Below are 14,106 nucleotides of genomic sequence, written 5' to 3'. Positions count from 1 at the left end.
AGTGGGAGGGCAATCAGACCCCGGAGCTAATCCAGAACAGCACTGGCTGGTTCTGTAATAATTTAGTGAAGTGCTGAGTAAGATGGAGAGGCTGACCTTATACTGTTATTAGACATTGTTCCAACTCTTCAATTTTTATCTCAGACTTTGGTTCATCTTTTGATTCCTAATAGTGATGGTGTAGGCAAATATGTGAAAGGAAAAATCAAGTCGTGTAATGAAAAGAAGGAAGAAAACTTTGAGGAGGAGAATACTTCTTAAGTCATTTTATGAAATCAGTATTACCTTGGTACTAAAACCAAAGGCAGCATTTAAAGAATAAGCAACAGAAGACAGAAAACTACAAATCAATAAGAACAATGTCTCTCACAAACATAGATACAAAACTGTCAGCAAATTAGTAGCAAATTGTGTATAAAACAGTGTATAAAAACAATTACACGCCACAACCAAGTGGGATTTATTTCAGATATGCACAGCTGGTTCAACATTCTAAAATCAATCAATGTAATCCACCATATCAACAAAGAAAAAAGAGGTATATCAATGAACAAATTCTTATCCACACTTATGATTTAAAAAAAAACTTTCTGCAACATTCTGCATTTAGGAGTTAGGAATGGAGGGGATCTGCCTCAACTCGATAAAGTGCACTTATAAAAAAACACCTTATAGTTAAAACTTACAGCTAACATTATTCTTAACAGCGAAAGGCTGAACACTTTTCCTCTACAATGAGAAACAAAGCAAGTGTGTTCACTCTCATCTGTTTGCAACACAGTGTTCGACTCTCTAGCCACTGCAGTAAGGCGAGGAAAATAAACCCATGCAGACTGAACAGGGAGCAATAAACATGTCCCTATTTGCAAATGACATCATTGTCTATATAGAAAATCCCAAGGAGTCTAACAACAACAATAACAACAACAACAAATCCCCTAGAACTAATGAGTGAGTTTACCAAGGTCACGGGATAAAAGGTAAACACATGAAGTCAATTAACTAGCTGTGTGCCAGCAGTGGGTATTTTTAGACTCAGTACCATTTTTAACCTTGTAAATCATCTTGAGTTAAAGCTGCCCCACACAATGCAAACCAGGAGAACCATTAGGGGAAAGACTCTTTTAAAAATTTAATCTTTATTATATTTTTTCCATTACTACTTACTACCCCCCGCAATCACACCACTTCTGTCCCTGTCTGTGAGTCCTTTTTCCTTTTTGCTCAATCCCTCCACTCCCTAACCTCCCCTCCATCCTAGCCGTCATCCGGCTCTCCGTCTATGAGTCTGTCCTTATTAGTTCAGTTTGATGTTTGTCCTGTGATGGACCTTCTCTCAAGAGTCAGATGTTATCCAGCTTTTCTCTGCTCTTGAAAGTTCATCATTGTCCTCTAGAGGAAGATTATTTCCATATAAGCTACTCCACCAACCCTTACTAGAACTGGGACTCCACCTGGGTGCTTACTGTGTCTCCCTAAAGGAGCTGATTGCACTAGTCATGTTTGTTTCCCTTATTTTCTGATGCTTTGACCACTTGGAAGCTTGCTAATTCTGGAGGGACTGTGCCTCCCAAGGTGAGCTAATTCCCAGCCATGGCAGACAGCTGGCCTGGGAGCATACCCTTCAAATGCAAAACAACCAATCCAGAGCAGGTACTGCCAATCACCGCTCTATGAAGCTCTCACTCCTGGTCAGGATCCACTAGGCCAGGTGCCAAACAGTGAGAGACAGTTCCTGTAGCTTAGCACACACTCAGTCTATTCAAACCAGCAATCCTAGACCTGATGAACCTACCTCTCCCCCTCCTTCTCATGAAAATCACAATAGAGACTCTTGCACGCATGTGCAAGACCTCATTTCCTCTTGCACACCTCATTCCCTCTACCTCTGAATGACCTTGATGCTTCTCTACTTGGTCCTGCTCGCATGCCCCAGCCTTCTGTCTCTGGGGATCTGTGAGTCTAGAAGCACTTTCTTAATGCAAATCATTTCCATGTCGGCATGTCTCACCACACCCAATTCAAACAAATCTGGGGCATGCTGGAAATACTCATTTAGTAAACCCGAAAATCCGTAGGTTTACAATTTTCTTGAAATACTTTTTTGTGCAACTTTGGGAAATCCTCTGGTGAGCATAAGACAGAAGTGATGTCTGAGCTTCAGCTGGAAGAGTGAGTATGAGTTATCCTGGCAGGAGATTTCCTGGCAGGAGAGGTAGAAGCAAGTATTAAAAAGAACAATGGTAGGGGAACATGAAGACCTGCACCAGGGCTAGAGGAAATTTGTCAAGATTGAGGACGAGAGAAGATGGCCCTGAAATTGAACTCCTGGTGGCCTAACCTACCTTGCTAGGGAGGCGGGGCTTTCATTCATGAGCCATAGGGGAATCATGGAAGAATTTAAGTTGAAAAATGGCATGATTAGGATGTATCTGGATCTTGTGAGTCCTTGTTCTTTTTTCTTTTTCCTATATCGTATTGTCTTTCCTTTAGAATTACCAACTAGGACTGTCTCCTGGGTATTGCACACTTGAGGGAAAGTGGAAATTTTGCAAGTGGCTGTGTGGTCACAGCTTAATCAACTTGCAAGTTTTCGAGTGACACAGCACAAAATATTGTATTGGATTTTTTTTCAAGGCTAGGAATGAAGGAAATTAAAAATGAGCTAAGTAAAATTGATTGAAGTCAACTGTCACTTAGGAAATCCACTATGTAGAAATATGTGCTTTTAAATAACAGGTAGGGGACAAACAATCTATAATCAGTCAAGTGGAATCTGGATGCCAATAAATAAAAGCAAAGCCAGGGAGATCATGGTGCAAACATATATCTCATGGTCAATTTGGAAAGGACAAAAGTCAATATCCATGTGATTGACTTTAAAGCAGAGAAAAATGGAACAATATTTGGAAGAAGAAAAGTAAAAATGAACATTTAAAAAAATGTTAGTGCAAAACACACTGACCGAGTCTGAGATTGTTTTATTTATTTTGTGGGGGAGGGCGGGAGTGCCGTAGAGGGAAATGCAAATATTAAATTACAACTAGTTGTGCCAAAGCAAAGCAACATAAACAATATGGGAGACCTTTGAATTAAATTGGCTCATTCCACAAAATTATTTCATGTTATCGCAATAAAATCTAAGTGGACAGGCTCAGATAAGAGCGGGAAATTCTGAAGCTCATCAACCAAAAATTTTGTTAGACCTGATGAACCTATCTCTCCCCCTCCTTCTCATGAAAATCACAATAGAGACTCTTGCACGCATGTGCAAGACCTCATTCCCTCTTGCACACCTCATTCCCTCTACCTCTGAATGACCTTGATGCTTCTCTACTTGGTCCTGCTCGCATGCCCCAGCCTTCTGTCTCTGGGGATCTGTGAGTCTAAAAGCACTTTCTTAATGCAAATCATTTCCATGTCGGCATGTATCACCACACCCAATTCAAACAAATCTTATAATATTAATCTTTCTCAAGGTGTTTGATTCTGTTTATAACATAGGAGCCAGTTCTTCAACTCTTGCCATCGAGTCTGCTTAGTTTCTGAGAATTTTCTGTATATAATATTACTCTATTAATGAAATTAAAGTTTCCTACCAGGCAGCAACATTTTCTGTTTTAGTTACCAGCATACATTCCAGTGCTTGGCTTGGGTGATGTGTACAATACATATATACCTGATGTCAGTACAGATGAATGGATGAGCAATGAAAAAAATTTGTGCTAAACATGCAAGAAGTAATACACTATTATTTAATGATCATATATGCCAGTGAGAACAACAGCTCCTCAGAAGGACCAAGAGTTTTAGAAACTTGGTTAATGAGAAGCAGTTGAAGGATAGAAGTCAGTGCTGGGGCTAAGACACTTCAGATGCACACAGGAATTAAATACTTAATAAATGTTAACCAATGGATTTTGAAATCAATATTTAGCTAGAAATAGCTAGTGTCCCAACAATAATTGCTTTCTTACCTATTTTAAATTGAGTGTTACTAAGTGTAAGAATATGCCATGAACTGTTACAACCGTTATTTTGCTGAGAGGGGTGATAGAGACAGCCAATGAGGATGATGGCAAACCCGGTGAGATGAGGCTCCGGACGGAGTTTCCTTTTCCATCTAGAATGACTAGTTAATTTTAAAATAGTTTATTGTCCACCTGCTGTAAAAAAGATTCCATCACGGTCAGTGAAAGATGGGGAGAAAAAGATAAACGGTGTCATTTTCTCAAAGGGCTTGCAATGTTGGAGAAGGAAACTGAACAGAAAACAGTGCATTTCCATTCAGCAGGATGACATTTTTTTTCTACTGAACTGAAGCTCTGTGCAGCCTGAGCTCTCAGATGAGAAAACTTGGCTGCCCAGCACCTTCTCAGCTTCTCTGAGCCTCTGTCCCTTTAATCGCAAAATTTGTTTAATAATAGTACCTACTTGATAAGCTTGTTAAGAAAAGTGAGAAACCCTAATAAACTCAATTAATATAGTATGTGGGGCGTAGAATGCTCTGTAGTTACTACCTTTGATTAATATTTAAATAACAGACACATGGGCTCTAATGCAGGGGTAGTGAGAGTGGGCCTGGTGGAATGAGACAAGCATGAACAGAAATCCTGGGACAGCTAATAATGCCCGGTTGAGCCTTTAGTAATTTAATTTTAACCTGTGGCTTATGATATAGATGTTCAGATGTGGTTTTCTTCAGATATATATTTTTTTATTCTTGTAGCTACATTTTCTGAACACTTTAGTCTATAGCATGGATATGTTTGATCCAAGAGCTGCTATTAACTTTCTACAGAGATGAAAAGAATTCTGTGTTACTGGTGAGAAAAATTCAAGTTACACTCAAAGAGCTGAAAGCCGTAACTGACATTGATTCTTGGGTTGACTCCGCTCCAATGATTGGTCAGGTCTTAATTTAATCAGAGTGAAAATCTACCTGCAGAAAGTTCTCAGCAGGTTGGGAAATGGAGGCTTCTGCTACCCTCGCTTTTGAATATATCATTCGGGATTTACAGCAGTAGCATGATTTTATTGCAGAGACATGAGTTATGCATGGTATGTAAGTTTATGTCTATAAATATTCACATTCATTTACATTTGAATGGTATAATGACACTATGATCATTAAATGAATTTTATACTTTATTATATGAGACTATTTTGTGTATATGATAATATATTAGGTTGTTTTATTATGTACAAGCTGGATTAATTTAGGAAATGCTATTTACCTTTCCTGAGCCTTAGCTTTTTTTATCGCTAAAATGGAGATAACAATTATGAGCATTAACATATATTTTATACATGTGCCATCTGCCACTGTGTTTCTTATTTCAAAAGTGACCGATCTAGTCGAATTCATCAGTTTTTACATATGGATGGACTGAATCTCAGAGACAGTAAGTTGACCAGGGAATTTCAGTGGACAAGTGGCAATATTGGATTGAAACTCTAATTCCCCAGTGGCCTCATTGATATTCTCCTTAGTGGGAGCATTGTGGGAGCTGAACTTGGGGAGAGGCAACTATGCCATAAGACAGGGACAAACTATGTACTGGAACAGGAAAGAAAAACTTTAAAAATGAAAATGTAATTGCTTGTCTGGGCTCCACAGGTAATCAATGGAAGGGTTCCATTACCTCCGACTCCCTTTATTTACACCTATTTTTATTAACATTAGAATAATCCTTGTCTCATTCCATAGAGAAGTGAAGGCAAAACAAGGGCCCACACTCTCTGCTTCTCAGTTATAACCCAGATACTTGCAAACCCAAGAATGTTCTCAATAAAACAATTGAAAGACTGTCATGTACTTATGGTAATGCTAGTGATTTGTTTTATTGTTATTGTTTATAACTTATAAATTTACATTTACAGTGCTTATTTTTTATAACAATATATTGCTTTTATTGCTTTGGCATAAAATATTATAGTAGGTAGAAAAATGGTCCCAAAAGATGTCCAACGTTCTAATCTCTAAAACCCATGATTACGTTCAGACCAAAGAGCAATGTATTACTCTTCCCTTTTTCCATTTACTTGTTGTTTGAAGGCCAAAAATGGTCATGATCAAAGATTAATGGTGATTAAGACTTACCGACCCTTTGATATTTTTAAAAGAGTTATACCTGAAACTTTACACAAAGAGGTTATTGCTGTCTTCTTCCTGATGTATTTGCACCACCTGGAACATACAGGGACCTGAGTGACTATGTTTTTGGCTGGAAGGGAAAAATATTCATTGAAATCTGCAAATGACTTATATAATAAAGCTAATGCATAATAAAGCTTATATATAATAAACCCAATATATAATAACGCTTATATAATTAGGCATTCTATAACACAATGGCTAATTATTCACACATTAAGAAATCAGGAGAGAGGCAATTGTATTGCTGCAATGGCTCACTAATGCCATTAAAGTCTGGTTTGTCTTGGTCTCTCTTATGCTCTGCATGTTGATGGCTCACTCTGTCTTATAAACTCCTGGTGACAAGATGGTCACAGACCCATACCCACCTCTTCCCAAGACACAAAGGAAGACAGTGGGACACTTTCTGAGGCTATGTGTGTATTAGGGAAGAGAATCTTTCTCTCAAACCCTCGGCAGACTTTTGTATGTTTCATTGCTAAGGACTTTCTGCCTGTCAGCTCATGGCCACAGATACAGCTTATAAAGAAAAGAGCCAACATTTCAGTCTCTAGGATGGGTATCAATTTCTGCCAAAGGAAGGAAGATGAAGGGAAATGACTATGGTTAAGCAGATAACTTCTTCTAGAAGAGAGTATGTACTTGCTATGGATGAATTACAATTGTAGAGAAATCTAGGGGATGGTTATTAAGACATTTCCATCTTGGACATGAGTTATGGGAGATACTGTACCCAATGATCGTCACCTTGGAAATTCTTTCCTTCCTCCGAGTAGAGGAAATAAAACAGTCATCACACAAGAAGAATGAGCAACAAGACAGGGAAGGAGTCCTGAAGTTAAATAAAACAAGGCACTAATGTTTTTACCAGAAAAGATTTGGGGGAGGAAGTATAGAATAAATTCTTTATAGCTCTCTGTCTAATACTGAGCTGCCATTGAAGAAGATAAACAGTCTATTAGTGTGTGATGTAGGGAGACGCAGTCTGAATCGAAGCAGGCAATGCTGTTGCTTCCCAAGGCAGTGTTGGGACTAGACTGAGAGTGCTATATCTGGTATTTGTCACTATTTCTTAGATAGAGTATAATTTCTTTTGAAGGACGATTGCACGGGGTCCCTTAATGATGCCAAGCTTCTAAGATCTAAGAGGTTAAGGAAGAGTGTTAAAAGTGGTGCATTTGTTCGCTGGGTGGTAAAAGGGAGTTTAAATTCCTATTTAGCCTTTGCAATTTCTATCACTGGCAAAGACTATCCCTCACTCTCATTTTTTTTTCTCTTTATTCAGTGCTAGTCTGTATTCTCCTGCTTCTTCCCTTGCTTGCGACATTAGCTGCAGCACTTAAAGTGAGGGATGCAGGTCAAGCAAGGAATCAGGGCTGCTGTGAGAAGCATCTGACGGGGGAGGTTTCAATGCATGCTTCTCACCTCCCTAGAAGAAAATGCAGTGAATGCATTTGGAGACAGAGAAAGTTGTGTGTTCTTAGTAAGTGGCATATTTATTATGATTTAAACAGGAAATTGCATGTTTGCAGGCTGAAAACCTCAGTTGAATAGAATGATCAGCCTTTTCTGCAGGCGATATTGCAACCCAGGCTCTGAATGTGCAATTCTTCACTAGAATTAAGGGCATACAGCTGACCCAGGTTCATTTGCTGGCTGTTCCTTGGTAACTGTGACGATCTGAGAAAGGTAAATAGCACCCTGAGCTTCAAGTTACTCATTTGTAAAATAGGTATGATCATTGTATCCATGTGTTTGGGTTGTAATAATATTAAGTATGCTAATTATTATAAAATTTTGAGTTTGCACCTGATACTTGAGAAGTGCTTAATACATATTATCCATGATGTTGACAATGATAATGCCAACAAAATCCAAATAAGTAGATATGCAAACTGTAGATTTAAGTTAAGAAACATGGAAGTTTATGAATGTACAAATGTACTAAATGAAAGACCAAAATATGTTAATAATAAATTCTGAGATGCACAGATATTAAAAACTTTGCTATGAAAGAAACCCAGCAGAATTGGTCTTTTAAAAAAATTTAAAAATATGTTTATTGATTGGAGAGATAGAGAGAAACCTTGATATGAGAGAGAAACATCAATGTCTTTGCAATACGTGTCTCAACCTGGGGCGAAACCTACAATCTAGGCATGTGCCCTGGCTGGGAATTGAACCCACAACCTTTTAGTGTATGGGATGATGCTCCAACCAACTGAGCCACACCAAGGGTAGAGCTGGTCTTTACTGAGCATGCCTAAATGCCTCTGCATTTTAGCTGAAACCACTTGTCCCCATAAATAATATTATACTAGTCATATCTTAACCAGTAGACGGTATTGGTTAACAGGATGGGCTGTTGCTTCATGAATCCATGTGGTTCACATTAGCCTCAACATTCAGTAGCCCATGACCTTGAGAAAACTGTTTAAATTCTCTGTGATTAGGACTGTTTTCGTAGCCATGACTCAGGATTTTGACAGAAACATACCCCAACCATTTCCATCACCATGACTCAGCATTTTGATGAAAACATGGCTCAGTGATTTTCATTGCCATAGCTCAGCATTTTCACCAAAAATGTGACTCAACATTTTAATGAAAAGACGACTCAGTGATTTCTTGCAACCGAGACCTGGCAATTTTTTAAACCACGACTCAGCATTTTCCCCTCTCTTGGTGACTATAATATATGAGTGCCTGTATCCTAGCCCCTAAAGTTTCTGCCTCAGAAGAGACAGAAATTTGGGGTCAATAGCTAACTCATTAGGCAGAGAAACTAAGGCAGAATACAAACTTCAAATCATACTGTTCTCTTCCCTGCATTATCCTTTGTAATTAGCCTGTTCAGGCTTTAAATTATAAAGGAATACAATAAGCAGGAGAACCCTTCAAAAGAAAGGTATTTACACCTTGGTATGTGTCAACTTCTCTTCTAGAAACTAAGGAGTTCCAAAACTTACAAATTGCAGATGCAAACATTCTAATAAATGGCAAGTCACAATATCCCAGTTGACTATACCGGCAAATGACTGAGATTTTCTTAAATATGGTTGCATTTTGCATAAACAGAAACCCAATTCTGTGACAAACTCGACTGCCTCAAGCCCATTTTGTTTTAAGTGTTATTCCTTCCAACTGCAGTAGCCTGACCCCATGCACACAGGAACACAGCCCCCATTAGCTACAGGGCCCAAAGTTTCATGGCTGCAGCATAACAAGCTTTGGAATTTATAGAACAATTATAGAATTATAGAAGCATCAAAGCTTTAGTTGACTGCCACAGATGCTAGCTTTAGCACCACGGGTGGGATGTGAGGAAAAGCTACTGGTACTGTGGCAAAGGGTGCTTACATTTTGGGGGGGTTTATTTGGCTAGTTGGTTGATTTTGTCTGTTTCTGAGCAAAGTTTTCTCTGTTTACATACTATTGTCGTATAACATTTTAAACTATCTAAGCATCTATACATCTATACACTACGTAAGATATGCCAGTTGCTCTAACAGAATTACACCATCCAGTCCTTATAATAAATCCTCAGTTGAGAGATCGGGAAATAGAGGCACAGAGTGGTGAAATAAGTTGCTCAAGGTAAAACAGCACATACATGGTGAAGCAAAATATTGAATTCTTTTGCGCTGACCTGTGAGTATATACTTTAATGCAATTCTATGTGGTTGCTTCTACCAGGCCCTGCTTTGCCCTTTTTCTGTTCTCTTTTGCTGGTATGGCACAGAAAAAAGAAAACCATGGGTTTTAGCCTTAGAACGTCTGCTTTTGAATTAAGATTCTGGAAAAGGAATTTATGTCTTATAGCCTCTCCCACCCATGGTGACTTAAGTGAATCATCTTTTTTTTAGAAAATTCTGGGAGAATAAAATGAGACACCCAGGGGCCAGGGGGAAATGTATGTAAATAAGTGTGGAAACTTTTCAAAGGAAAACGAAGTTTGGTGTTTATATTACCACAGTGCTCTCCATAGGGAGGTTCCCACATCCACTTCCCTTTCTCCTTTGCTTGACAACATTCTCTTTCTACTTTATTCTTCACTATTTTCTTTTTTCCAGTCTATACTGTCCCTTCTTCTTTGTTCTTTATTTTCCCCTCTTTTTAGTGGAATTTAGGAGAGAAAGTCAGGTGATGTCTACTTCAAATCAAGCGTAGCTTTGCTGCATAATTGAACTGGATAGAGTTATGCAGCATTTTAACCTTGAGTCTGTTTCAGTGTCTATAAAATTCAATAGGTATTCTCGAAGATCTTTCCCAGGATTTCCATTGTATAATGTTGATGATATTTCTTTCAGATACTCCAGGCATTTATAAAATTTTATGCTATGGATTCCATCCTAATGTTCCCATATTTTCTGACTTCCGTACCTTACGTTAATTTTATAATCTTTTATGTACAAATGGAAGTTATTAAACATTTGAAATGGAATGAAACATCTTGCTCCATCACATTTCACTTCTCCATCTGGCATTTGCAGTTGGAATTTAGTGGCAAATGTGATTTTGAGCTTTGGAGGGCTGTATGTGAGCAAGAAATAGTGATGCCATCAGCCAACACGTCTGGACAACCCCGAACTTGGTCTTCTCCATCATTTGCTGAGGAACAGATGGCAAAGGAAATAATCCTGAAATGCTCTCATCATGGGGTAGGGGGTGTATTTAGAACCATGCAGTGCATTTGTGCATATTTTAGCTTAAAAAGAAAAGGATGTTTTTGGAAGAAAGATAGCCTTTACCTTTAAAGGAAACCAAGTGAGTGCTTATAAAAGAGTGCTTAGAGATGCTGAGAAATCATTGAGAAATAACTTGGTTAAAGGTAGGGGTACGGAGGAGGAGGCTGGAAGTGGTACAGTGGGAGATGAAAGAAGGTCCATTCTTCAGTCATTCTGGTGACTCCCAACACTATACTCGGTAGACATTGATTCCATTCATAACTGAAGTCAGCTATGGGAAAGACCTAGGACCACGGCACATGTAAGATAGGCCAGCAGTTGGTGCCTAAGGGGAAGCTGCCAACATTACAAAGTACTACTGGGGAAAGGACATGACAGACTGGCCTTGTTGTTGAGTGAGAACCAAACCGCTAATTGTGATTAGTGGCAGAAAGAATTTTAGGGTGTTTTGGTTCCCTTTACTGCATAATCAACTGCACCAAAATAGGTCGTTTAAAACTACCATTATTAATTCTTTCTCATGAGTCTGTAGGTTGCCTGGTTATTTGCTGATCCAGCCTGGACATAGTTGGGTGGCTGTGCCTCAGACTGTGGGGACAGTTGAGCCTGGCTCCTCCCTGTGTGGTGGGCACATACCTGCTCCACGTATTCTGCATCCCTCATGGAACATTAGGTTAGCGGGACATGTTCCAAATCTAGCAATGGCAATAGTACAGGGAGACAAGATTGCATTAGCAAACCTCTTGAGGTCAAGGCTGATAAGTGGCACCACCATCACTTCCATGCCTATCTCCACAACCAAAGCAGGCACATGATTGTCTAGTGATCTATCACTGTGAGACAAGTTATACAAAAAACTTGGTGATGTAAAAAAAAAAAACACCCAAAAAAACTATTTTGTGTTCTTTCAGGTTGTCTTAGCTGGGTGATCAGAAAAGGCAGAGTAGGGATGGTTCGTCTCTGCTATGTGATGTCTGTTCCTCATTTGAGGTGACTAAAACAGATAATGACTTGAATAGCTGGGCTGGAGAATTTTCCTTCAAGCTGACATCTTCACTCATATGTCTGATCTGAGTTGAGGCGGCTGGAACACAGTGTCACTTGGGACTGTGGAACAGGGTGCCTGAACTTGGTCTTTCCAGCTTCAGGGCAGTTGGACTTCTTCCATGGGGACTAGGGGTCCACAAGCCATTGTTTCAGAAAATCAGACAGTAACTGCATGACTTCTACTGAGCCAGCCTCAGAAGCTACCCAAGTACCTTCTGTTGTTTTCTGTTGTCTGTGGGCTAGTCACTAATGGTGGCTCAGATTCCAGAGGAAAGGAGATAGCCTTACTGCCTGACGGGAGCAGGGTCAAAGATTTATGGCTTTTTCAACTCAGTACTCATAGCTGAGTCCAAACTCACATTTCAGGGAATGTACTCCTTTTCTGGTGAGAAGTATCATAAAGTCAGGTGACCTTAGCTGTGGACACAGGGAGATGAGAAGAACATGGCATAATAAATCAATAGCCACAGGATTAGCTGAAAACTGGCTGATGGCCATAGGTATGGTGTCTAGGTGACTACTTCTTTCATAGGTGTTGGGTTTGGAAAACCCAATGTGGTCTGAAAGATAGGAAATGCCTCAAGGTTAGTTTATGGTTTGAATACTAAAGCCATGGAAACTGTTATCCCAGTTCATGCAACTATCTAGCTGGGCAGGATACCTGAGGTGTATTTCTAGGAATATTTGAATATTTAAGATACTAAATGGAATTTGTTCACTGAATTTCAGTGCTGTTAATCAGAATATGTATTTCTGGAACTGTTTATAAAATATCTTCTACAACATTCTATATACCAGAGTCTGCTAGAGTCCACTTTGTCAAAAGTTACCTACTTTACAAAAAAGTATTCAGTGATAGTCACTGAATACTCAATGATATTTTTATCTCCTTTGAAGGCAATATGAATTATTAGTCAATTTAAACACAAGTATTTTTCCCTCAAATTAACAACTTTCTTTCCTAATCAAGTATTCCAAGTAATATTTATTAGCAGAAATAAGAAAACTACACTATCCCTGGGGGCTGGGGTGGGGATGGGGATTCTAAATATTAGATACAGAAGCCAAAAATGCCAAGAATTTACAATCACAGAGTGTTCTTAAGCCCCCCCCCACCAAAGCCCAAAGATACAAAAATGGGGTTATGATTACAGCCCTTGGGAGTCATTGTTTTTCCCGACACAAGCAGGTCAGACATCGACAGGGATGAGCTATGCAATCAATGTTCTGGGTTGGAATTTTCCAAACGAGCCCCATGAATAGTTAAAGCATACAAAGGTATACCTGTCTAATACTAACTTTACTTCTAAACAAATTAAGATATGTTGTATCTTTATAAGATGTGTGATGATATTTATTTATTTATGTATATAAGTACTGCATATAATATATACATATATGTAAAATCTCGATATTAATTTTGTCTGTTCTTGGTGAACATTGTCCAGCTTCACCTGAGTTTATAAATGAGCTTGCTCTACTAAATATAATTAATGTCTCTGCTTCCCATACAACTCGGTCCATAAGGTTATACATGGGAGGTGGTAAATAGACCATTGGAAGATCATTTTAATTAATATATATTTCCATTACTTCTAATGAATAAGGCATCACATACCTTGTCCTGATGTCATCTTGAATGCCTACAAGGAAATGTAAGATGAACATTTAACATTTGAACACTTTGCTAGACATACAATATGCTTCAGTTAAGATATGTAAAAACCAGATAAGGGATTGAGCTGGTGTCAGTCTCTTAAAGGCATTTTTAGTCATGAGTCCTGTTTTAAAAGCTGCCCAGGAGACCTCTGAGTCTCATGTCCTCATTCTGTGCTGATTCTCTTTTAAATTTTTTATTGTTATTTTATTATAGTTGTGTCAGTTTTTCCCCCTTTGTCCTCCTCTACCCATCCCACCTCCACTCCCACAGTCAATCCCCGCACTGCTATTTTTTGTCCATGGGTCAAGACCATACTTCAGTGAGGGTGGGGTCTGGGGACTAAGGACAAGGGCCTGGAGTAAGAAAGTCTGGTTTGTGATCACAGCTCTATAACGATTGCTTGACCTTGGGCAGGTTACTGAATTTCTTTATGCTTTAGTATATATACCTGCATATACCTGTTCTTTAACCAGACCCTTCCCTTCTTCCCACTGTTATCGCCCTCCTCCTCCCCTCTGGTCACTGTCAATTTCAGGTTTCCGTGCCTCTGG

The sequence above is a fragment of the Artibeus jamaicensis genome, unplaced genomic scaffold (genome assembly GCF_021234435.1).
Source record: "Artibeus jamaicensis isolate MK-2021 breed Jamaican fruit bat unplaced genomic scaffold, CSHL_Jam_final contig_464, whole genome shotgun sequence".
Classification (NCBI taxonomy): domain Eukaryota; kingdom Metazoa; phylum Chordata; class Mammalia; order Chiroptera; family Phyllostomidae; genus Artibeus; species Artibeus jamaicensis.
Note: the sequence above shows the minus strand (reverse complement) of the source record.